Raw genomic sequence first — 24,215 nt, 5'->3', positions numbered from 1 at the left:
CCGCCCACCTCTCTGGCGAGCGCCGAAGAGCGGAGCTCCGCCCTGGTTTTAACTCGACCCTAAGCGGGTTACGTAGGTCCCGGGCCTGGCCGTGGACTCCGCGGGGGCGGCTCATGCGCGGCGGTGAGCACGTTAGACCCTCGGTGTGTCTGTCGGGCTTCAAAGCCAGGCCGTGCAAACCCGGGATGGGAAATCTGAAAGCGTTGCCCTCCGATTTCATTTTGCACGGACGTGTAGGAAAAAAAAACTGCAAGTGTGCCTTCCCTGGGGATGAAGGAAGTTTATTTTTTATTTCTTTATTTAATAGATGTCTATCTATGGCCGTCGATGTTAAACGCCAACTCTGGGCGGCTCACAACAGCAGTAAAATCCACTACGGTAACTTGTGAAATAATGAAATCATAAAACAAAAACCTGAGTGCGATTGCATTTCGTAAAAATACGGTAATAATTACGCATCGGTAATTTTTGTTTCTGTAAAAATGTCCTATTTGAACTTTCCTCCTTTCCCTTTTAGAGCTCAAGGTTGTTCCAGTAATTTGCCCTAAATTTCATCCTAAACAACCCTGAGGGTGCAATGAGCCTCCAGCTGCTGAGTGATGTTTAAAATTTAGATGGGATTTGAACTTGGGACACAATGTACAGCTTGTGATGATCAGGAGCCGCGTTTGATTTCTGAGAAGATGGATAAAAGTAATCTGACTGGAGTCGAGTTCAACTCCTGATGATCTCAGGATACATCCAGGAGTCATTTTAACAGTGGTAAGGAAATGCTGGTGTTTTTAATTCCTCGGCCCTGGGATTTCCTGCTGGCCTCCAACCCAGTTCTAATCTTACTGAAATCAGCCAAGATCAACCAAGTGCTTTTGAAATTAGACTGGGAAGCAAAAAACAGAGTACTTATTTCTGGATTTATTTATTTATTAAATTTCTATAGCCACCCAACTCAACCAAGGGACTGGGTGGCTACTACAGGTAGTCCTCAACTTACAACAATTTTTTTAGTGACTGTTCGAAGTTACATTGGCACTGAAACAAGTGACTTAATGACCATTTTTCACTTATGACTGTTGCAGCATCCCCATGGTCACATGATCAAAACTGAGACATTTTGCAACTGACTCATATTTATGACTTGCAGTGTCCTGGGGTCATGTGATCACCTTTTCTGACCTTCCGACTAGCAAAGTCAATGGGGAAGCCTGATTCACTTTACAACTGTGCAACTTAATGACTGCTCTGATTCAATTAACAACTCTGGCAAGAAAGGTGGTAAAATGAGCCAAAACTCACTTATCAAGTGTTTCATTTAACAATAGAAATTTTGGGCTCAGTTATTCGCAAAAGGTTATCATGGGACCCAGGCACACTGCAACGGTCATAAATATGAGTCAGTTGCCAAGCATCTGAATCTTGATCACATGACCATGGGGATGCTGCAACAGTTGTGTGAAAAATGATCATAAGTCACTTATCAGTGCTGTTGTAACTTTGAACAGTCAGTCGAGGACTACCTGTATAAACCATGATTTATAAATCACAGTGGTCAAATTCAGGCATTAAACCAAAACCAAATGTGCACAGTGTAAAACCAATCTGACCACAATTGCAAGGAAGATCTTTTTGTTTTTCAGATAGTTCCTGCTTTTAAAGTGTAAGCTGCCAAAAGTTGTGTGGAGTGAGGTGGCTTCTAAATTGTATTGAACAAATTAATACATAAATAAATCAATTAAGGCCTATATTTAATCCATTTTCTTTGGCCAAAACCTTCATTCATCAGAGAGCCAGATATTTGACAAGAAGTACTAAATCCTCATTTTCAAAGAACTACAGGCAAATAACACAAAAACCATTCCTGTATTATTAATAGTTCTGGATAGCGCTGCCTTCCCTACCTATTGCTTCCAAGAGGCACAGAATTTCATTAATTCCCAGCTGGGAAATGCAGGTAGTCCTTGCTTAACAATGGTAATTGGGACCAGCAACTCCATTGCTAAGCAACAGAGTCATAAAGAGTGATGTCACACGACTGCATTGACTTACATTGTCACTTGCGGCAATTCCCGTTGCAGTTCAATGTGTCCTACATTGTTAGGCATGATGTCACATGATCACATCTTGCAACTTCCTGCTGGCTTCCCCATTCTCTTGGCTTGTCAAAAGGCAGCAATGAAGGTTGCAAATGGAAATTATTTGCCTGGGGGAAACTTTGTTGGGATTACAAACAAGTTGCCAAGCGCTTGGATAGTGATCATGTGATACTATGGGATTATATAGACTGTTTTGCACTTTCGCCTATATTCTGCTTTGCTCACAGCTTGACAAAAGAGGAGGAGGAGGGGGATGGAATGCAAGAGTGGAGTGCAGTTGCATCAGGGCATCATGTCTTCCCAAGAGAGAGGGCCCAACCCAAGGACACATCGAGCAGGTGGACTAGCGTGGCTCATTGGTTTCCCATAACAAAATGAACAGAACTGATTGGTGGACATAATGGACTGTGGGTGGCCCACAGGGAAAGAGATTAACTATGCTGGCTTTTGCATGGGAAACCTAGAGCTGGTTTCACTTCAACTGTGCCAATATGGTTTATTCAGTAAAGTTTATACTCTTGGTAAAACAATGTCCCAGGAGTTTCTTTTTCTGGATCCACCAATGGACAATTGACAGGGAGGCTATGACAGTCACAACTATGAGGATGGATCATAAGTTTCATCCTGCACCATCATAACTTTACAGTTGCTGAACAAGTGGTTGTTAAATGAGGGCTACCTGTAAGAGGAAATGAAGTCCAACACAGCCAGAGGGCAGTCACCTGAAAAAGACTTGATTGAGTTACCACTTCTCATTCAGTCATGGCAATATCCTTACCATTTGCTCTGAGTGTTGGGAGCTTTGTAGCCCAGATATGGTAGCCCTAAATAAGTTGCTCCTGAAGGCATGTTTAATGTAACTTACGTGTGGTTATTTGGTTGCTGCATATTATTAAATAATGAAGGAGATCTTCATAAAACTTGTTAGAAAAGATGCCACCAGGGTCTTTATGATAGTACACAATTTCAGACTCTTATTTAATGATCTAGTCACATAGAGAGTTGTAGCAATACGTTTTTTGCCTCTTTTTATCACTCGCATTTATTTCATAAAAGCAAGCCTCCGCACTCTTTTTAATCTTATGCACACCGCCCACTCTCTCACACCCTCTTTCCTTCTTACATGACTGACTTGAGCACATGACAGAATTATAAAAACTGATCTGGGAAAAGTTAGCAGAAGTTATATTTAACTCTTAAAGTAAAAGGTAAAGGTTCCCCCGCACATGCGTGCTAGTCGTTTCCGACTCTAGGGGCCGGTGCTCATCTCCGTTTCATAGCCGAAGAGCCAGCGCTTGTCCGAGGACGTCTCCGTGGTCATGTGGCCGGCATGACTAGACGCCAAAGGCGCACGGAACGCTGTTACCTTCCCACCGTAGTGGTCCCTATTTTTCTACTTGCATTTTGACATGCTTTCGAACTGCTAGGTTGGCAGAAGCTGGGATGAGTAACAGGCGCTCACTCTGCTACGCAGCACTCGGGATTCGACCCGCCAAACTGCCGACCTTCCGGTCAACAAGTTCAGCGTCCTAACCCACTGAGCCACCGCGTCCCTATTTAACTCTTAGAAAGGGAAAATGGATTAGTATGAGCAAGCTGTTTTGTTAATTATGCTTTACAGGTAGTAAACCGTAGTTGGGGCCTGCATTTCCAATGCTAAGCAAGGCGGTTGTTAAAGAGAGTCTTGTCTGATTTTATGACCTTTTTTGCCAAGCTTGTTAAGCAAATTCCTGCTAGGTGCATCATGGGCTCCAGCTTCCCCCATTGATTTTGTTTGTTGGAAGCCAGCTGGGAAGGTTGCATATGAGGCTCATGTGACACCAGGATGCTACAACCAATGTAAACACATGCCAATTGCCAAATTTCGATTGTAGGAATGCTGCAATGCTTGTAAGTGGGAGGACAGACATGTAAGAAATTTCAGTGTTGGTGCAATTTCAACTGGCCATTAAACAAAAATAGTTGTAAGCTGATGACGACCTGTGATATCCTCCCCCCTCCCCTCCACGCAATGGAGCAGTGAGAAAGAGACCGAGCAGGAAAGAGAGCTAAGTAAATCATGGCTAATCATGACAGAGCATTTGTTGCACACAGCTTTAAAAGAGGAAAGTCAGTTTTAGAAATAAGAATTCAGCTGCAGAAAGCCTAGAAGGAACTCACGAAGAAAAGGCAGACTGCCAAGTCAACTCAGAATTACAAGTTTGCACAATGAAGCTCTGAAATTTATTAGATCCTGCAGTAAACTTCTCAGTGGATTGAAGTGTAACTCTAAAGGTCAAGGAAGAATATCAAGGAAGGGTTATTGTGTAGTGGGTCCGACGCAAGAGAGACGCCAGCCGGTGTGTGAGTTCAGCTCTTTATTGGAAGGGGAAGTGAACTGAGGAATGAGGGCTACCTGGCCTCCTTATATACCTGGCCAGGCAAGCTAACAGCCAATGGGGTTGGCCCTAGGTTTCCCGCCGAAACTGTCCAGGCCAACGCCCCCTGAGGGCTGTTGCTATGCAGATGCCTGCATACATAACACCCCTCCCCCCTTAGAGAAGACCCACATAACAACAACAACATGCAACTACTATAACTATGAGTATATATATAAAAAAAACAGTGGTGTCCTTGTGTGAGGATCACTTGCACACATAGTCCGACAGGTAGGCTGGTGTCCTGTGTGGACGGGTGGATCGTCTGGGTGTGCTTGGCCCCTGGGCTTGGACCATGGGTTCCTGAGGCCTTTGTGCAGGGCTGCAAGGAGCCGGCATCAGGAAGTCCTCCTCCTCTGGTCCCTGCCCTGTGACATCCTCAGCTGGGTTGACCCCTCCTGGAGTGTGGTCCTCCTGTTGATCGTGTGCGTTGAGTTCAGGGACGTGTGTGACGCGCTCAGGGGCGTGTGTGACGTGCTCAGGGACTCTTCCTCTGAGCTGATTGATGTGTCGCCTTATGCGTCTGTCCCCCTCCACCCCTACAATGTACGAAAGGGGTCCTGTTTTCCCGACCACTGTCCCCGGAACCCAAGGATGTCCAGCCCCATAGTTCCTTGCCCAGACCAGGTCCCCCAGGTTGAGGACCCTGTGTGTGGATGATGATGGCAATGGTGATGGTAGTGATGCTGGTGGTGATGGTGATGATGGTGATGTTGCCCTACCGGTTTCGGCTGCTACCCGGTCTGGGTGTAGGCGGTCCAGCTTGGTGATGAGGCGCCGTCCCCATCACAGTTCTGCTGGGCTCTTGCCGGTAGCCACGCATGGTGTTGTGTGTTGGGCTAGTAAAAATTTGGCCAGTCTGTGGTGCCAGTCCCCGCTGATGATGCGGCGGAGTGCGTCTTTGGTCGTCCTTACCATCCGTTCGGCCTGCCCGTTGGTAGATGGATGGAAAGGCGCAGAGGTGGCGTGCCTAATCCAGTTCGCCTTCAAGAACGCCTGGAAATCAGCAGCAGTAAACTGAGGCCCATTATCAGACACAATTACGTCGGGGAGGCCGTGTGTGGCAAAGAGAGCTCTGAGCACCTGGATTGTCCTCCCCGAGGTCATGTTGGGGACAGAGACTACCTCTAACCACTTGGAGTGACTGTCCACCACTACTAAAAATAGTTGACCCTGGAATGGCCCCGCATAGTCAATGTGAATGCGGGACCATGGCGTGTGTGTGGCCTCCCACCGGTGTACTGGTGCATGTGGCACTTCTGGCCTGGATCTCTGGCACGTATAACAGGCCTTGACCCGATCCTCAACCTCCTTGTCCAACCCGGGCCACCAGAGGTAGCTCCTAGCCAGTGCCTTCATCCTGACCACCCCTGGGTGCCCTTCGTGTAAGGAGTCAATACCCTGGCGCGTAGTGCGGGTGGAATGATGACCCTGCTACCCCAAAGGAGGCACCCTTTGTGTGTGGAGATTTCATCGCGTCTAATGAAATAGGCCTGAAACTCTGGTCCTGGGGATTTGTCCTGCCACCCTGTGCAAACCCATGAGTGCACCCTGCCCATGATGTTGTCTGTGGCTGTGTGGTTGGCAATGTCCTTGGCAAGAACTGGGCACTCGGGTAGTTCCTGCAGGGCTAGGATCTGTGTGGCTGGTGCTGGGTCTGGGTTGTGTGTGTCTAGGGGGAGCCTACTTAGACCGTCTGCGTGGCCCATCTCCTTCCCTGGCTTGTGTACCAGCTTGCAATTGTATGCTGCAAGGAAGATGGACCACCGGAGCATCCTGGGGGACAGAATCTGGGGGGTTTGCCTGTCTGTGGTGAACAGGCCCAGGAGTGGTTTGTGGTCCGTGAAGACAGTGAACTCCCTGCCATATAAGTAATCGTGGAATTTCTTGATTCCTGCCACGATTGCCAGGGCTTCTTTGTCTATTTGGGCATAGTTTCTTTCTGTTCCAGACAGTGTCCTAGAATAGTATGCTATGGGGACTTGTGCCCCGTTGGGCTCAAGGTGGCTTAGGACAGCGCCCACACCATAAGGGGATACATCGCAGGCGATACAAATGGGCTTGGACTCGATGAAATGGGTTACTGTGGACTTGTCCGACAGCAATGCCTTCAGGGCCTTGAAGCTCTGATCATGGGTGGCCGTCCAGGCCCATGTTGCCTGTTTATCTAGCAGCCTGTGGAGCGGTTCAGCGATGGCTGCCTTGTGTGGGAGGAATGTATGGTAGAAATTCAGCAGACCCAGGAATGCCTGAAGCTCTGCTTTGTTCTTGGGTGTGGGTGCTAGTTTGATGGCCCTCACCTTGGATTCTGTGGGGTGGATTCCCCTGGCGTCTACTCTGAACCCCAAAAATTCTGTGGAAGGAACGCCTATGCTGCATTTTTCCTTTTTGAGTTTGAGGCCAGCTGTGCGCAGCCTTGCCAGCACTTCCCTAAGCCTCCCTGCCAGTTCCTCTGCTGATGCTCCTGCGATCAGGATGTCATCAAAATAGGGGCAGACTCCTGGAATGCCCTTGAGTGTCTTTTCCATAACCTCCTGGAAAATGCCGGGAGCAACGCTGACTCGAAACTGCAGCCTGTTCACCCAGAACGCCCCCCTATGGGTTACTATGGTTTGGATGTCAGCTGTTTCCCTAGTGACCGTGAGTTGCTGGTACGCCTGTGCAAGATCGAGCCTTGCAAAAATGGCGCCGCCTTGGAGGGAAGCGAGAACGTGGCTGACCGCGGGAACCGGGTAAGCGTGCGGGTTTAGGGCGCGGTTCACCGAGCACTTATAGTCGGCACAGATCCTTATTTCCCCGTTGGGCTTGAGGGGGGTCACAATGGGGGTTTCCCACTCCCCTCCATCTACAGGCTCTAAGATTCCCTGGGCCACCAACTTGTCTAGTTCGCGCTCGATTTTGTGTTTGAGCGCAAACGGGACTCGCCGCGGCCGGACCCTAACGGGGGAGACGTTCGAGTTAAGCTTGAACGATATGGGGGCCCCGGTGTACTTGCCTAATGACCCGTCGAAGACGTCGGCGAACTCCCGGCAAACGGCCTCAACGGAGTCCCCCTGGATCCGATGGATCCCGGATACTGAGATTCCCAGGGCCTCAAACCAGTCCAGCCCGACCAGGCTGGCTCTGCGGCCCTCTACCACTACAACATCCAGGTGCCCTTCGCGACCCTTAAAGCCCACTGAAATGGTGGCCTCCCCCTTCACCTTGACCGGCGAATTCTGAAAATCGGTCAGGGTTAATTTAGTAGGCCGTAATTTAATCCGTTGCTTGCTCCGGCTAATTATGTGGTTAAGGGTCTCGCCCGAGATAATCGAGACCGCTGATCCGGAGTCAAGCTCCATGCTGCAAGGGACACCTTGCAAACGGATTGTTAATCTAATTTTGGGTTTGAGCAGCCGGCGGCTACCCGTATGGTTAATGGCCAGCCGGCTCTCGACATAGCCAATTTTTGTTTTGGTGGGGGCCCCAGTACCTTCGAACGGCGGTTCCTCCGGCTGCAGCTCGTGGATCTCCTCTCGGGGGCGGCGGCTACGGCAGACGGCGGCTATGTGGCCTGTTTTCTTGCAGGCCCGGCACGTGGCGGACCGGAACTTGCAGAGGCTGCACACGTGGTTCCCACCACACCCTGCACACCTCTGGGGAATGGCGGTGTTGCTGGGAGGCCTGGTCCTGTCTGGGCGTCTGGCTCGCTGGTCGGGGGTCGACCTCCGCTGGAGGAGGTCGATGCTCAGGTCGTCCTCCTCTGTGGCCCCTTGCCGGTGGACGCTGGTTGCCTGGTTGCCGGGCCGGGTTTCCTGGCAGGCTTGGACGGCCCCGCAGGCCGCTTCGTGGGCTAGGATGGCGTCCTCGGCTTCCTGGAGAGAGACCTCCTCTCTTTCGAACAGGCGCTCCTGCAACCGCCTGTCGCGTAGGCCGCAAATCAGCCGGTCCCGTAGTCGCTCCTCCAAATTTGTGAACCTGCAAGCGACGGCAGCTTCCCGCAGGGCGGCGAGGAAGTCGGCACCGGTCTCGTCGGGGCGCTGGTCCCTTTTCTCGAATTGTGACCGTGCGGCCACCTTGGAGCGCCGGGGCTTGAAATGTGCGTTGAGCCTGGCCACGAGGTCTCGGTACGCGACGTTGTTGATGGCCTCCTGGGGGAACAGGTTCGCGGCGACTTCCAGCAGCGCTGGTCCCCCAAGGCAGAGCAGGGCGGCCGCCTTTGCACCGTCCTCGGATATCTGATTGAACCGCATGTACAGTTCAACGTGAGCCAGGTAACGGGTCCAGGTTTCGGGGCGGCGGGTCTTGAATTCGCGGGGTTGTCCGGCTCTAGCCATGGCGGCCGTTGGTCGTGGATGTGGCGCTTGGCGTTGCCGGTTCGGCTGGCGGTCGTGGGGGGAAGAAGGAAAAATGCCTTTCCCTTCAGCTCGCGGAGCGTTTCCCCAGTGACTTCAGCTCTTGGTCAGCAGCAATCCCACCTTTGTCGCCACTATTGTGTAGTGGGTCCGACGCAAGAGAGACGCCAGCCGGTGTGTGAGTTCAGCTCTTTATTGGAAGGGGAAGTGAACTGAGGAATGAGGGCTACCTGGCCTCCTTATATACCTGGCCAGGCAAGCTAACAGCCAATGGGGTTGGCCCTAGGTTTCCCGCCGAAACTGTCCAGGCCAACGCCCCCTGAGGGCTGTTGCTATGCAGATGCCTGCATACATAACAAGGGTTAAAATGGTTTTCCCTGGGATGGGCTTAAAAGTCTCAGAAGTTTGGCCTGAGGCTTGAACAGAAGATTTCCTTTTCATTCTGTTTTTCTTGGTTGCTGTTTGAACTGCTCAGTTCAGCAGTACAACATCAGGAAAGATATGTAAGCAGTAGTGGGATTCAGCCAGTTCGCACCACTTTCGCAGAACTGATAACTAATTTTTGGTTGCCCAGGCCCAGAATGAACTTCTGAAAGCAGCATCCACACAGAGAACCGGTTGTTCACATATTTGAATCCCACCCCTGTGTGTAAGTGATTTTTCAACATAGCGATCTAGCTGGAGATGACAGTTAAGAAAAGCAGACTTCTGTGACAATTGCTTGCAGAGAGTGCTAGCTCTGAAGTTTGGGAGGTAGAGCAGGGGTGTCAAACTGGTGACCGTGGGTCAGATGCATCACGTGCAGGCCATGCCCACCCCGGCTCCGCTAAGGCAAAAAACACGATACGTTTCATGACACTTATCGGGTTTGACATCCATGAGGTAGAGTTAAGTGTATTTATCTAGAGCAGGGGTGTCAAACTGCCGGCCCGAGGGCCGGAGCGTCACAAAGAAACCGCGCCCATCCCATTGCCGTCGAAGGGAAAAAGTTCCGATACGTCGCACGACATCACGTGATGTCGCGAGTTTGACATGTCTGATCTAGAGCAAGGGTAGGGAATGATGTCACTTTTTTGACGTGGGCTTCAACTCCCAGAATTCCTGAGTCCAGCCATACTGGCTCAGGAATTCTGGGAGCTGAAGTTCACAAGTCATAAAGGGGCCATCGATCCTACCCCTGTTCTAGAGCTTCTGTTGCTTGCATATTTAAATGAGGGCATCTTGATATAGCTCCTCTCAAGTCAGGTAGAGAGTATTCTTTCAATCATGCATTGAGAACATATCAGGAGTTCTTCGTTACAACTGAGATTTTGTGTATTCCTGGTTGCTCTGATAATCTTGACATCCACTGTGGTTGAAACAACATACGCAAATTGTTATTCTTTATTAAAGAGAAGCTTCCTGTGTAGGTGGCCATCTTACCAAATTTCCTAGTGTCTAGATAAGATAAAATAAGATGACCTTTATTGTCATTTTTTACTGTGGACACCCTGGCACACATTAAAAATGAAATGCACATACATAACACACATAACCATGCTATATACAACATATGTATATACTTACACCCTTACGTATAAATACATATAAATATTAATCACTGTCCATCTTGAATATATAACGGAAGGATGAAGCTTGAGAGTTCACAAGGTTAATACTGTATGGAACAAAACTGTGACTGAATCTGGATGTTCTGCTTCAGATACCACGGATTCCCCTCCTCCCAGAAGGTAACAAGGAAAGTAGGTCATGACGAGGATGTGTAGTGTCCCAGACAATCCTGTGGACCCTGCTCAAGCAATGTTTATATGCTATGTCCTGGATGGAAGGGAGGTAACTGCCAATCTTTTCTGCCATCTTTACAACTCTCTGCACCACCTTCCTGTCTGAAGCAGTGATGCTTCCAAAGCAGATTATAATGCAATATGACAGGATGCTCTTAATCGTCCCTCTATAGAAAGTGGTAAGGACAGCGGAAGGACAATGTGCTTTTCTCATGCGACACAGAAAATGCAGGCGCTGCTGTGCCCACTTCACCAGTGTCGCACTGTTGAGCGACCAAGCCAGCCTACTCGTTAGCAGACAAGACTTAAATAAACTATTATATTTGTGTCCCGCTTTATCTCCAAAGAATTTGATGTATCTGCATACAACTACAGAGTTAATGCTGACATTTTGCCTAGCACACTGGAAGTATTCCACACGACTAAGGAAGTCCAGGGTTGAGCCCATGGAAATTAACTGCACAAATTTGGGCCGATTGTTCTGTTTCAATCCAAACTATCTCACAGTGTCACACTGTAAGAAAAAAAAATGAGAGGCAAGTTTTATAAACTACCGAGCTCCTGGAGCTAAAGTAGGAAATACATTTAATATATAAAAATTGAATAACAATTATTTTCAGTGTATTTGGAAACACAAAATATGGAAACTAAGGCCAAGTTGAACAACTTGCTTGATTTTTTAAAATTAATTCATGTGGCTGCCCATTCATGATTTGTGTCTTGTTTAATTTGATCAAGAATATGCTATTGCATGCTGTTGGAAACAGATTTCATTGAGCTCTAAAGGCAGAGTGAAAACTTCTTGCAAATACTTGAATATCTGGAGAACATTTGAAGTATATTTAAATATCTCCTACTTCTACTGCCTTGCCCTAAAGTTTGTAGAGTCATTGAGACACTTTCTAAATTATTTCTCATTCTGCTAGCCACAAGGAGCCTTGACTATCAAAGCTCTTCTGCTTAAGATGCCTGTGGATCAAACTGACGTATTCTATAATCGAGAAGTGCTTTTATCCACAGAGAAGCAGAAATTCATTCTGGAAATGATGGGGAGGAGTTGCTTAGTACCCCGACCAATCAGGTGAGACAGACTTTGCAGACTCCATGGATCTCATAGTAATTGTTTCAGAGCAACAATAGGCCATACAAATGGTCTTGATTTATGACACAGTTGGGAAGAATAGAATATAACTTTATTATGGTCATAGACCAGCAATAGACGTCACTTTTTACAATATATTAAAAAAAATAGTACTGACATTAATAATAAATGATAACATCCCTGTTAAGAAAATACATGTTCTCAAAATGTTAGGGTCACCCCCTAGTTTACGTGAGTGGGAAGCCGATAAGTTTGTGAGTAAATATAATGTTCCAAAAATGGTTAGAGAGATCTCCAAAAAATTAGCCCAAGTTGACAACTATAATTTTTCTCGTGGGCATTGCAGCAACGCAGAATTTTGCTACTGCATGTGTGGTAGAAGGGTTTGAGTCCTGGAGGAGAAAGCCTACATAAAAATTGTCTGCCCTCCCTGGCAATCTCTCTAATAAGGGGAGAATGTACGCTGACCTATAACCTCGGTATAACTCAGTACAATAAAACGTGAAATATCTTCGCCTTCTTCTTTACCACATATACATACCCATTCTGCTATTGGTGTTCTCTGTCCTGGAGGAGTGCTGAGGGGGGACACAGTTGGGACTAGAATGTCTCTCATTAAATGATGCAGTTGTTAAGTGAACCATGCCTGATTTTGCTACAGGTCTTTTTGCTGCAGTTGTTAAGCGAATCATTCAGTTGTTAAGTGAATCTGGCTTCCCCCACTGGCCTAGTTTGATGGAAGCCCCTGGGAAGGTTGGAAATAGTGATCACGTAACCCTCAAGAGCCTGCAACTGTCATAGTACATGCCAGTTGCTAAGTGCCCAATTTTTTTAGCATATCATCATAGGGACGTTGCAATGGTCATAAATGTGAGGACTGGACAAAAGTGACTTTTTTTCAGCACCACTGTAACTTTGAACCATCATTAATGGTCATACGTTGGACAAATTCCCATTTGCTAGCTTTCCAAGTGAATGAAATTGAAAAAATATCAGCACTTTCCCCAATACTTATATTTAACAGGATGCCTAGCCAGTTTTCATGGAGCGAAACTATGGGGTTGCTAGAGTTGACTTGATGGTGCATATTTTTTTTAAAAAATGATGTGATTCTGATGACTTAATGGAAGAAGCAACAGACATTAAGGGGAGAAAATTCTGCTCTTTCCCTGTAGAATTCAGTGAAGTGGGCAGCTCAAATAGACACAACAAAAGGCTCATTCAGACACATCTATCACTGTGGGCTTTGTTTCAGCATGAGTTGGAGAACTTGAAGACTTCAGCCTGTAAAATCACGCCACAGTATTTGGTATGACTGATCCCTGCTGTATGGAATGGAGAGTGGAAAAAAGTCTTTTGATAGACAAAGCAACTGTAAGATTACTTTTTTTAGACCTTTTTTTTATTCCACCTCTGTTAGTTTTAAAAATAGCACAAGTTGGTGAATATACTTAATGTTCTTTCTTCCTCCTATTTTCCCCACAACAACCACCTACAAAAAAGGGAGTCGAGCTATTCTCCAAAGCACCTGAAGGCAGGACAAGAAGCAACAGATTGAAACTAACCAAAGAGAGAAGCCACCTAGAACTAAGGAGGAATTTCCTGACAGTTAGAACAATTTTATCAGTGGAACAACCTGCCTCCAGAAGCTGTGAATGCTCCAACACTGGAAATTTTAAAGGAAGAGACTGGACAGCCATTTGTCTGAATTGGTATAGGGTTTCCTGCCTGAGCAGTCGGTTGGACTAGATGACCTCCAAGGTCCCTTCCAACATTATTATTGTTATTGTTAACCCTGTGAAGTGAATTGGGCTGAGGGAGAGTAACTGGCCCAAAGTCACCCATCCAGGTAAGCCCAACCTACAGTAATTCAGGATGATTACTAAATGAATTATGTCCGGGGCATTGAGTACCTTACTTCTGTGGAGGGTTATATTTATCTATTATGTGAAGGCACAGTCTTGTAACCAGGGTTCAGTAAACATATCATAGTGGCCAACTTGTGCATTATGCAAAATCATAATCATTATTTAAAGCTGTATTGGCTGACTTAGAATCACTCTGAACTACAATCCAAAGTGATACATTTTGAAATAGGTTTCTTTTACTCAGTAAACCCAACTACCGTAACGTGGTTGGCTCTTTTGTGGCTAATTATACAAAGCCAAGATGGTTACTCTATAGTATGGACTCAGACAATTGTATTAATTTATCAGATCATGGCTCAATTAATAAAGGCTCAAGATGTCTATGGCAATTCTCAATCATCCAAGTCATGGTTGTCCCAAAGGTGATTTTTCCAAAAGGCAACTGCATTTTTTTGGGGGGGGGTGTCCCTGAAAAACTTAAGTTCTTCAGCTAGATCTGAAGAAGCTTCTTGGATGCGAAATATTTTCAAAGGAAAAAAAAATAAGAAAGTCCAGTTGCCTTCTGGGGAAAAAAACACTTGAGAAAAGGCTTATATCAAGAAGCCCTATATCAAGGCTTATATCAAGAAGCCCTATAGGGAGCCAGTGCAAAGCAAGGCACAAAGCAATGTCATGCATGGGGATAGCAAGGCATGCCTGTTACTAGCGTTACTGCATTCTTTCCATCCTAAGGCAGGAGTCTTCAAACTTGGCCTTTTTATGACTTGTGGACTTCAACTCCCCGAATTCCTTAGCCAGCGTGCCTGGCTGAGGAATTCTGGAAGTTGAAGTCCCTGTCATAAAAGGGTCAAGTTTGAAGACCCCCTGTTCTTAGATCATAAAATGTGGACCTAGATTGTTAGGGGCAATATGCAGATGTTTTAAACCATTCAGAGAATACTGAGCATAGTATAAAGCACTATGGAGTGGCATATAAGTCTAATACCATTGCTATTGCTATTGCTGTTGCTATTTTGGAGCAACTGCAGATTCTGAGTGGGTGGGCTTCAAGGGAATTGCCCATGTACAGATGTATGAGAAAAAGATTAAGAGTAACCTTGCTTTAGCAATAGCACTAAGTTTTATATACCACTTGTCAGTGTCTTACAGCCCTCTCTAAGTGGTTTATAAAGCCAGCTTATTGCCCCCAACAATCTGTGTCCTCATTTTACTGACCTCGGAAGGATGGAAGACTGAGTCAACCTTGAGCCAGTGAGGATTGAACTGCTGGCAGTCGGCAGGATTAACTTGCAATACTGCATTCTAACTACTGCACCACCACAGCTCTAGTTGTGATAGGTGTAAGTTGAGCTGGAGGATTGCTTCAGCAGGCTTTCAAAATTCTGTATTTTACTTAGGAGCAATAAAGTGATTCTTCTTTTATATGTGTGCTTGCCTCAAAGAACTTGATACCCAGCCCCCCCACATTCCATGACTAACTAGTCACAATCCTGTTCAGCTTTAGAATCCAGGCCGGGCTAGCCAAGTAGTGCCACCTTCTGGCTGTTAAAGGGCACAATAATTGTAATTCTACCCTCTACCTCTGTGTAAGAATGGTATACAGATGAGCACAAGTGCATTGCAGCAACCCAGAACACAGCAAAAACAGACCACCAATGCAATATCTTTCAACAAAATTCAGACCCACACAATATTATCAGAATGTGTCTGACTACTTAACCCACTGCAGTACAACCAACACAACATGTGAAAAAGATAACACTGCCTCACATCATGAACACCTCAGAAACAGCCAACAATTACAATCACACAATATCACTGTAGCACAAACGACAACTACAGTCCTCCAAAACATCTTAAGTAAATCAAAAGACCCGGTGGATGGGTGTCACCTACAACATAGAGCAGGGGTGTCAAACTCAATTTCATTGAGGGCCGCATCAGCATTGCGGTTACCCTCAGGGGGCCGGGTGGGTATGGCCAGGGTGGGCGTGGCCTACTGGATGGGCGTGGCTAGAGTGCATATGGCCTACTGTGTGGGCGTGGTCAGCTCTACATGGTTCGCATCAAGGGTGCCTATGGGGGCCTGGGCAGGAGTGGGACAGATCTGAGGGTCTCTGGCAGAAGGAGGGTCTCTGGGCCAGGGCCAAGGCAGTGGGGGCCGTTCCCTCACTGTTTCCAGGATGGCTTCGCGGGCCACATGAAACCACTTTGCGGGCCGGATCCGGCCCCTGGGCCTTGTGTTTGACATGTCTGACATAGAGTGTAAGGACCATAACATCCATTATGTAGGACAGACAGGCAGAAGACTGGCAGATCGTATCCATGAACACCAAGTAGCAGTCAGAAAGCACCATGAAACCTCCTTAATTTCACAATATATGGACAGTTTTAACCATAGTTTCAGCTGAGAAACTGTGAGTGTCCTAGACTAGGGGTCCCCAACATCCCCCTCCCCCAGGCTGTGCAACCAGTGAAGCTTCATCTGTGCATGCATGAGATCTAGATAGCCCATCCTCTCAGTCCGTGGAAAAATTGTTTTCCACAGAACTGATCTCTGGTGCCCCAAAGGTTGGGGACCACTGTCCTAGACAACTACAGTAAATCCTAATTTTTTGTTCCCTTCTATTCACTTGTTTTTGATTTGCAGAGACTGCTTGGACAAGTCCCTGCAGTTTTCTTGGCAAAGTTTTTCAGAAGTGTTTTGCAGTTGCCTTCTACCTAGAGCTAAGAGAAAGTGACTGGCTGAAGGTCGCCCAGTTGGCTTTGTGCCCAAAGCAGGACTAGAACTCATAGTCTCCCAGCATCTAATCTGATGCCTTAACCACTAGCTTAGATTGGCTCATTAATTCTATTACTAACATAAAAACAACATTACTAAGGGAATGCAGGGATGAATTAAAAAGATCAGTTTCATGAAAAATACACTAAAAACAACTTCAGCAAATTCCATTCAACAAAGACAACAGTTAGAAGCTCAAATTGCTGAAAGTTCATTTGCAACCAGCCACAGTATTTCTTACTTTAGTTGCTGAAAATACTCCAAGTCTTTGGAGCTGGAATTATATCTATAAATACCTTGGGGTGATGTTTTGCAATTTCAAAAACGAAGCCAGGAATATTTGGCCCGCTTAAAAGCATGGCCCGCCTGAATATTGAAAGTGTGTGCATGTAAGAGTGAGCAAGTGGGTAAGAAACCCTCATGTGCCTATAAATAAATATTTGTTAAGCAAGAAGTGCTTCAGCAATGATCTCTAACCAACTTTATTTCCATTGGCTAGAATATCTGTAAAAGAGGACCAGTTTGTGCCAACTCTGCCAATGGTGGTCTGCCAAAGTCCTACAGACCAATCCTCCCCACTTACTCTTGAGGTATACTGGCACCACAGAACCCATAATTCACAGCCTGATGGAATTTTGCCACACGCCAATCCATAATCTGTCACCCGCAGTGAGCGGTCCAGTCCTGCTGACTGTATATGATGCTGTTATTATCTGTCCCAGGTTGCCATCCATGGGCATGAAGTGAGGATGGCCTCCCCCATTGAGTTGAGAGAGAAAAACAAAGATTCCAGCTGCAGATTTGCGGTGTCTAAAGGTTGAATCATGACAACCAGACCAAACTTCGTTTCGTTGCTCATCCAAGCAACTTCATCACTCAGAGCAAAATTCCACGGTGTTAAAAAGAAGGCGGCCTATAAATCGAATGCATTAGAAATAAATAAATAATGAAGCACATTCAGGAAGTGGGGACCGAAAGGGAAATGATTGGAAAGGAATGGGGTAGGGTGAGGAGCGGTTGCTGGCACGCTGCAGCCCAATACTGGTCCACGGACTGGGGGTGGGGTGGGGGGTTTGGGGACCCCTGCTCTCAGTCATTGCATTTTTTTTAACCAACAAAAGCAACAGATTTTGGTCTCGGCTGCCATCTAGTGACTAAGCTATGTCATAGCAGGAGGTGGTATATGGCAGCTCCAATACATCCTAGTTGGGACTAAACTTCTGGCTAATATGTACTGTACTCTTAATTTACTTGGAGAGCACCAGATTGGGAAGGCGCATTAGTCTCTCAGTCAGTGGAAAGCTCCAGGCAGGGAGGATGGGTGGGTGAGTTAGCTGGGATTAGGAAAGGCAAATTCAGGCTGTTTCTCATCTCTGTTCTTTGCTAAGTAAGATTAGAAGTTTCTTCAAAAATGGGACCAGAGATTAGTGAGTATAAATTTTTTCTTCATCTCCTTCTAGGAACAGTCTCTGATGGACTAAAAAGGCCTCCTGAAGTAGGATACAAATTGGTTACAATCTCAAACTCGTACATCACCATTATGTTTTACTATTATTATTATAATGCACAATAAGGTGAAATCACAGTTGCCAATTCTGTTTTACTATTTTATTATTATTATTATTATTATTATTATTATTATTATTATTATTATTATTATTATTATTATTATTATTATTATTATTATTATTATTATTATTATTATTATTACAATGTACAATAAGGTGAAATCACAGTTGCCAATTCTTTAGCTGGTGTTCTTTAGCATCGTGTTCTTCCCAAGAACCTAGGTTGTCATAATGTATTGGTGTAGTTCTCACAATTTCCATTGCTGAGCAAGGCTGCTGTTAAGTGAATTGCGCTTCATTTTGCAACCTTTTTTGCCACAGTTGTTAAGCGAATCACTGCAGTTGTTAGGTGAACCATGGGATTGTTACGCGAATCTGGCTTCCCCTATTGACTGCTTGAGTCCAAAGGTTATGGAAGGTTATAAACGATGACTGCATGATTCTGGGACAATGCAACTCTCCTAAGTTCGTGCCAGTTGCCACGTGCCAGAATTTTGTTCACTTGACCATGGGATGCTACAATGGTCATAAGTGTAAAAAACGGTCAAAGGTCACTTTTATCAGTGCCGTTGTAACTTTGAATGGTCACTGAACGAATGATTGTAAGTCAAGGACCACCTGTATATGTGAGGAGCCAAATAGGGTGGCCTTTTGTAATTGACATAAATTTTGTGAATTTACATATTTTATAAATACCAACCAAGATTTTTTCTATGGCACGCAGTGTGCAGATAACCACTGGAACCGCCATGACCACTATTGTTTTGGGGTTTTCCATTTTCACAATTCATCTGAATCTCTTCTGACTCCTCATCCCTAAATATTCTATTTCTTTTTTTTATTGAGAAGTTTTACAGTACATTTTTGGATACAAAAAACCCCCCTCCTCCCCCTCCCCTCTCCCCAACCCCTCCCTCCCCTCCCCCCTCCCCGACTTCCCAGAGCTGAATACAGGGTATAGAAATACAAACAAGCATAATCTAGAATATGCTAACAACAATAAAACATTAAATTCTATCGCACTTTAACTCTCCATCGTCAAAATATTAATAAAATAACTACTAACTAATTATACATCATATAGATCCACTACTTATTCAAATGCTAAATGAAACTTTTTAGTCCCATATTTATTCTGGATATATTCAATCCATCTCCTCCATTCCACAATGTATCTCTGTTGCGATTGGTCTTTCAAATACGCTGAAATCTTTGCCATTTCCGCCAAGTTAGAAACTTTTAAAGTCCACTCTTCTATAGTCGGCAGTTCTTCCTTCTTCCAATATTGCGCTACTAAAAGTCTCGCTGCTGTAATTAAATATTTTATTTCTGACAATGAATTTCCTTTGGTCTGTTAATTGTTGAGTGATATTTGAATCTGGATAAATTATTTTCCATAGTTCAAGCATTTGCTTTAAGTATTGTCGCGGTGTGGGTTCTCATTTATAATAGGAATCCATAATGGTGCAGTATTCAAACACAGTATATACTTTTGTCTGTTCTATACTTATTGTCCTTCCAGTAAACCTACCGGGCTAAGCCCTGGTTGCCCAACCATAGCACTTGAATCCTGTTGTCATCAGATGGTCCAGGAACTTTAACATCTGACACAGTCCCTGTTGATGCGGGAGACGACTGATGCAGTATAGGATTCTTTTTTGCTTTCTCACTATACTAAATGGGTTGATACACTTAACTTGGGTCTTCTGCCAAGACCTGTGTGACATGAGTCACCCTTCTGGTAAAATATACTACCGCCAGCTTAGTTCTCAACCTCATTAGAGCCTCACAAACTTCTCCAGAACAAGGGGACGTCCATGGAAGGGCCTGCCGTTATTATTTGATGAAAGCAAACTAATTGATTGAAATGGAATTTCTCATCTTGGGTGGAATCCTATGGAAGAATAATATTTCATCGTGACAGAGCAGTTGTGAGATAGGGTTTCATTTTTATTTGAATTTGCTAACGAGATCCTCACTTTCATGCACTTTGTTATTACAAGGGAGCATAAAGTTGAGCAAAATATACTTGTTTTGGACCAAATGTCTGTCTGCCTGTCTGCCTGTCCATCTATTTTAGTTTCCCTTAGTTTCTTTAGAATAGTCATCCTGTCTTCACTCAGGTCATCTTCATGCAATATGTATCATCCGGTTCTTGAATTAAACCATTTTCTGGGCTTGCAAGATATATTGAACCATAAACAATGCAATGGGCAAGATCATACTCTAACTACGCTTTCAAATTAGGTAGATGCAGATTCCATGTATGTGGCTGCTTCAGTATGTTGTGTAAACAGCCTTTTCTACAGTGAGCGTAGATATGGTTATTGCTAATGCTCTGCATTTCCCAGAGCTTATCTGGCAATATATTTGTTTTTTCAACAAGAGTTGGGGCTCGCCACTGCAATGCTAGCCTGTATAACTTGGGTGACTTTTTTGACCTTCAAAGCTTGACTAGGACAATATGGAATCCACATGGAGATAAGATAATCTGAGCCAAGCAGAACCATTGTCCCCTCCTTATAGTTCCCCAGGGAATCTGTTTAGGAGACTGTGGGAAGCATGATAATGATGGAACCATCCTACTAGACCCAGCTCTTGGGAACAGGCTTGGGACCACATAAAAATCCAGTGCAATGGAAGTTCTGGAGAAATCTATTCTAAAATGTAGCTCACCTCTGATAGAAGTCTTAGTTGGGTGATGCTGTGTTAAACTGTATTCTCCGAAGCCCACCAAACTTTTGAACATGTGAGAGTTTGGCCAAAACTATTAATACAGTTTGGGCACAGGCCAGCATGGAAGCCTTTGTATTTTGTTAGCTACAAACTAGGTCCGTGGTGGCAAACCTATGGCATGCTTGCCACAGGTGGCATGCAGAGCCATCTCTGTGTGCACATGTGCCATCACCCCAGTCCTAGGCCTTCAGCTGGGTTTTATAAAACCTTTTCGCTTTAGGCCTCCGCTGTCATGTGCAAAAAAAAAAGATTCAATCAATCAATTTCAACTTCTCGTGGGGAAAACAAAATCTTGCAAAGTTGGAATTGATTGAACTTTTTAGTTCCACCCAGTCTGCTGTTACCACCACAGCCACGTCCACCCAATGGGCCACACCCACCTGGCACCCGACAATACATAAGTGGGTTTTGGGTTGCAGTTTGGGTACTCGGTCTCTAAAAGGTTCACCATCATTGAGCTCTTTGGAGGTCCACATTAAGTTATACAGACTCTGCAGCAGAAGCAGCAGCAGCAGCTGATAACCTACTGACCACAAGGGGGCAGTAAAGTGTAATTAATAACAGCTGGTCCTCAGTTAACAACCACTTGTTCAGCAATCATCCAAATTTACAACAGGGCTGAATGAGTAGTCCTTAGAACCTTGATGTTCTGATCATCACAGTCCCTCCACTTTCCTGGCTACATGACTGCAATCCAGGCACTCAGCATCCAGCTTGGATTTCTGACCATTGGAAGGAGGAGAATGGCTCCTCCAATGCCAGTCCTTTGATCCCCAGGATGATTACTACATGAAGAACTGACACCAAATGTGGCTTTCTCCCACTGCCTTCTGCTTCTTGTGCTTTGTTGCCAGGGTTGGAAATGTGGGCAGTATTTTTTATTGCTGGAATACTTTAAGCCAGCTCCTTGCTAGATAACAGCATTTTAGCACTGCCATTTAAGAGGAACCATAAACAAAAATAATGTTCAACTATAGATTTTATATTCTTTATGTCTCCAGCAGAGGGCAGCAAACCCTCACAATCATCTCCCAGGATAAATCAAGTTCTTAATCTCCTAATTACAATGTGTAGAAGGCAAAATAACTTGACAGGCAACCATTTCGGGAATATATTGAAAAGTCATTGGCTGACCCACCACCCAAATATTGTTAAGTCTTCAGATGCAGGATGGACACAGATTTTTTTTTTTAATTCCATTCAATTGTGTAGTCAGGATTCGCTGAAATTACGTAGGGAATTGAGAAAACTGCTAAAGATAACTGTGACTTCCTGACATTTCCGTACCATAACTATTCTAGTGATCATCCTCCTGGGAGAAGTCCCTGACTTGCTTTCCACTTGGTGTTTATGTCAATTATTTTGTGGTCATATGTTGATATTCCAGTAAATATTTACTTAGCTTTCCTTCTCTTGATGTCTTCTAGCTCTGCTGGCTAGGAACCATGGGAGTTGAAGTTCAAACCACTGGAATGTACCAGAATATAAAAGGCTGATTTATACTAAGGGGATAAGCCCACAAAATCAGTCATAACTACATCCCAGTTAAAACAATGGAACGAAATAATACAGTGTTCTCTTACGCATGTATATTTGGAATGTTCAGTTTAACTATATATAATAAGGGCTTTGTACATAGGGGATATTGTTAAAACAAATGTGTCTGTAGTCAAAATGCAAATCCCAGCATGTAGAACTCAATGGCATCAAGTTGTGACTTTATAAGCAAATTGATATCTGCCAAACATTTTGGACTTCAAATCCCATAGCTCCAACAGCATGACCAATGATGAGCAATTGTAGGTGTTATAACCCACATTTTCTAGAAGACATCAAAATATGTAATCTGATTCTGTTCAATCAATCTCTTTCTTGGGGCGCACTTTAATGGAATGGATTCAGATTTATGCCCCGTTTTTCACTAGTGTCTCCAGATCAGTTCCTTTGTAAATGAAAGGAGCCATTAGTTTAAAAACCTACTTAAAAACATCAGCTAAAGCCATGTTCACAGATATCACAAACTTTGATCATGTAAGTGAGAGCCAGTTTAGTCTAGCAGTTAAAGCCCCAGGCTAGAAACCAGGAGACTGTGAGTTCTAATTCTGCCGTAGGCAGGAAAACCAGCTGGGTGACTTTTGGCCAGTTGCTTTCTCTCTCTCAGCCTATGGTATCAGGTTTGGGTGACAAGCCTGTCAGTCAATTCCTGATGCAATCAATGAATCAATAGTCCAGGGGTGTCAAACTGCCGGCCCACGGGCTAGATGCATCATAGTGAAACTGCGCCCATTGCTGGCAATGGCAAAAAAAATGTGATACGTCGCGACATGTCGTGTGACCTTGCAAGTTTGACACCTCTGCAATACTTGGTTGATCTGGGGGGAAAAATGGACCTTGCAGGAAAATGCAAGGAAATCAATAATAATAATAATAATAATAATAATAATAATAATAATAATAATAATAATAATACCACCTCATGTAAATCTGGGGAAAATCACACTGAACTCAATGGGTAGCTTTACACAACATGCAGAGATAGAAGGTGGGTGATAGAATGAGGTGTGAAGCCAGTTACAGTGGTTGTAAATGTTTTACAGCTTACAAGCTGTGAAACACAGGTAATTGTAGTTTCTTTCAGAAATTATGGATAGCAAACTGTGGTTTAGTGCATTATGCAAACTCCATCAATGATATTTACTTTTAAATAGTCATAAACGGATTTCAGTGTTAGAAAAAAAAAATCTCCCAATGTATCTTTAGTTAAACTGAATTTTAAACTATTTCCAATCTCTGTGATGATATACAGGCCTACTCTCTGAAATTCCATTTTTTATATAGAACAAGGAGAGAAATTGGAAGACTTTTGATAGCTTCTGTAAATTAGGAAATCTTCATCAGAACTAGTCTCTGATTTGTTCTGAACCTGGAAGTTTGGGTTACTTTATTTTCAAAGAATAACCGACTAAAACCTGATGGGAGATATTGTAAAATCTTTGGTTGCAATGCGATTTGCTAGACTGCTACTGAACTAAATAGAAAGTATTCCCTAAGTAGATTTTGAAAGATTTTCATTTTTATTTGCTGTTGATATACAGAATATAGAAGAACAAGTATTTCTCCATACAAAATAAACAGAAACTAAAATAAATGTAAAGCACTTGTTGGTAGGGGCAAGGTTAATTAGTAAGCATTATTTCATTTTGGTTTGGAATATATAACTTAATCTTTAAATATTTAAAACATGGTACAGGGTTTCCTACTTGAGCAGAGGGTTGAACAAGGTCCCTTCCAACTCTCTGTTATTCTGTTGTTTCCATAGCTTCCTTACTGAAATCTTACACTCCCTGGGAGGATGTTCCATACGTGTCAGTCATCCTTTTTCTCAAACTGGACTCAATAGAGTTAAGTTTTGGTTTTGTTTATTCCCTGAATCTCGCTTCACATCTGGACAATGTGTTGGGCTAGATTAGGTCCTGACTCACTGAGAGCGAATTGGGATTTTCCCAAAGAACTGAACCTGAAATCAAATCAGGC

The 24,215-nt window shown here is 44.5% G+C and overlaps 1 long non-coding RNA gene across 2 annotated transcripts; it reads left to right on the top strand.

Moving 5' to 3' along the window:
• The first annotated feature begins 97 nt into the window (after positions 1 to 97).
• LOC308665387 lies at positions 98 to 15,017 on the top strand. Of its 2 annotated transcripts, XR_014025894.1 has the most exons (4): positions 98 to 378; positions 518 to 762; positions 12,903 to 13,101; positions 13,231 to 15,017. It is a non-coding gene; the product is annotated as an uncharacterized lncRNA (long non-coding RNA). The 2 variants fall into 2 exon arrangements; XR_014025895.1 differs by having other exon boundaries at positions 327 to 762.
• Positions 15,018 to 24,215: the final 9,198 nt, after the last annotated feature.

This window comes from Vipera berus (genome assembly GCF_964194415.1).
Source record: "Vipera berus genome assembly, chromosome: 3".
Classification (NCBI taxonomy): domain Eukaryota; kingdom Metazoa; phylum Chordata; class Lepidosauria; order Squamata; family Viperidae; genus Vipera; species Vipera berus.
The sequence above is the reverse complement of the archived record's forward strand: the minus strand, read 5'-3'. Positions and strand labels throughout refer to the sequence as shown.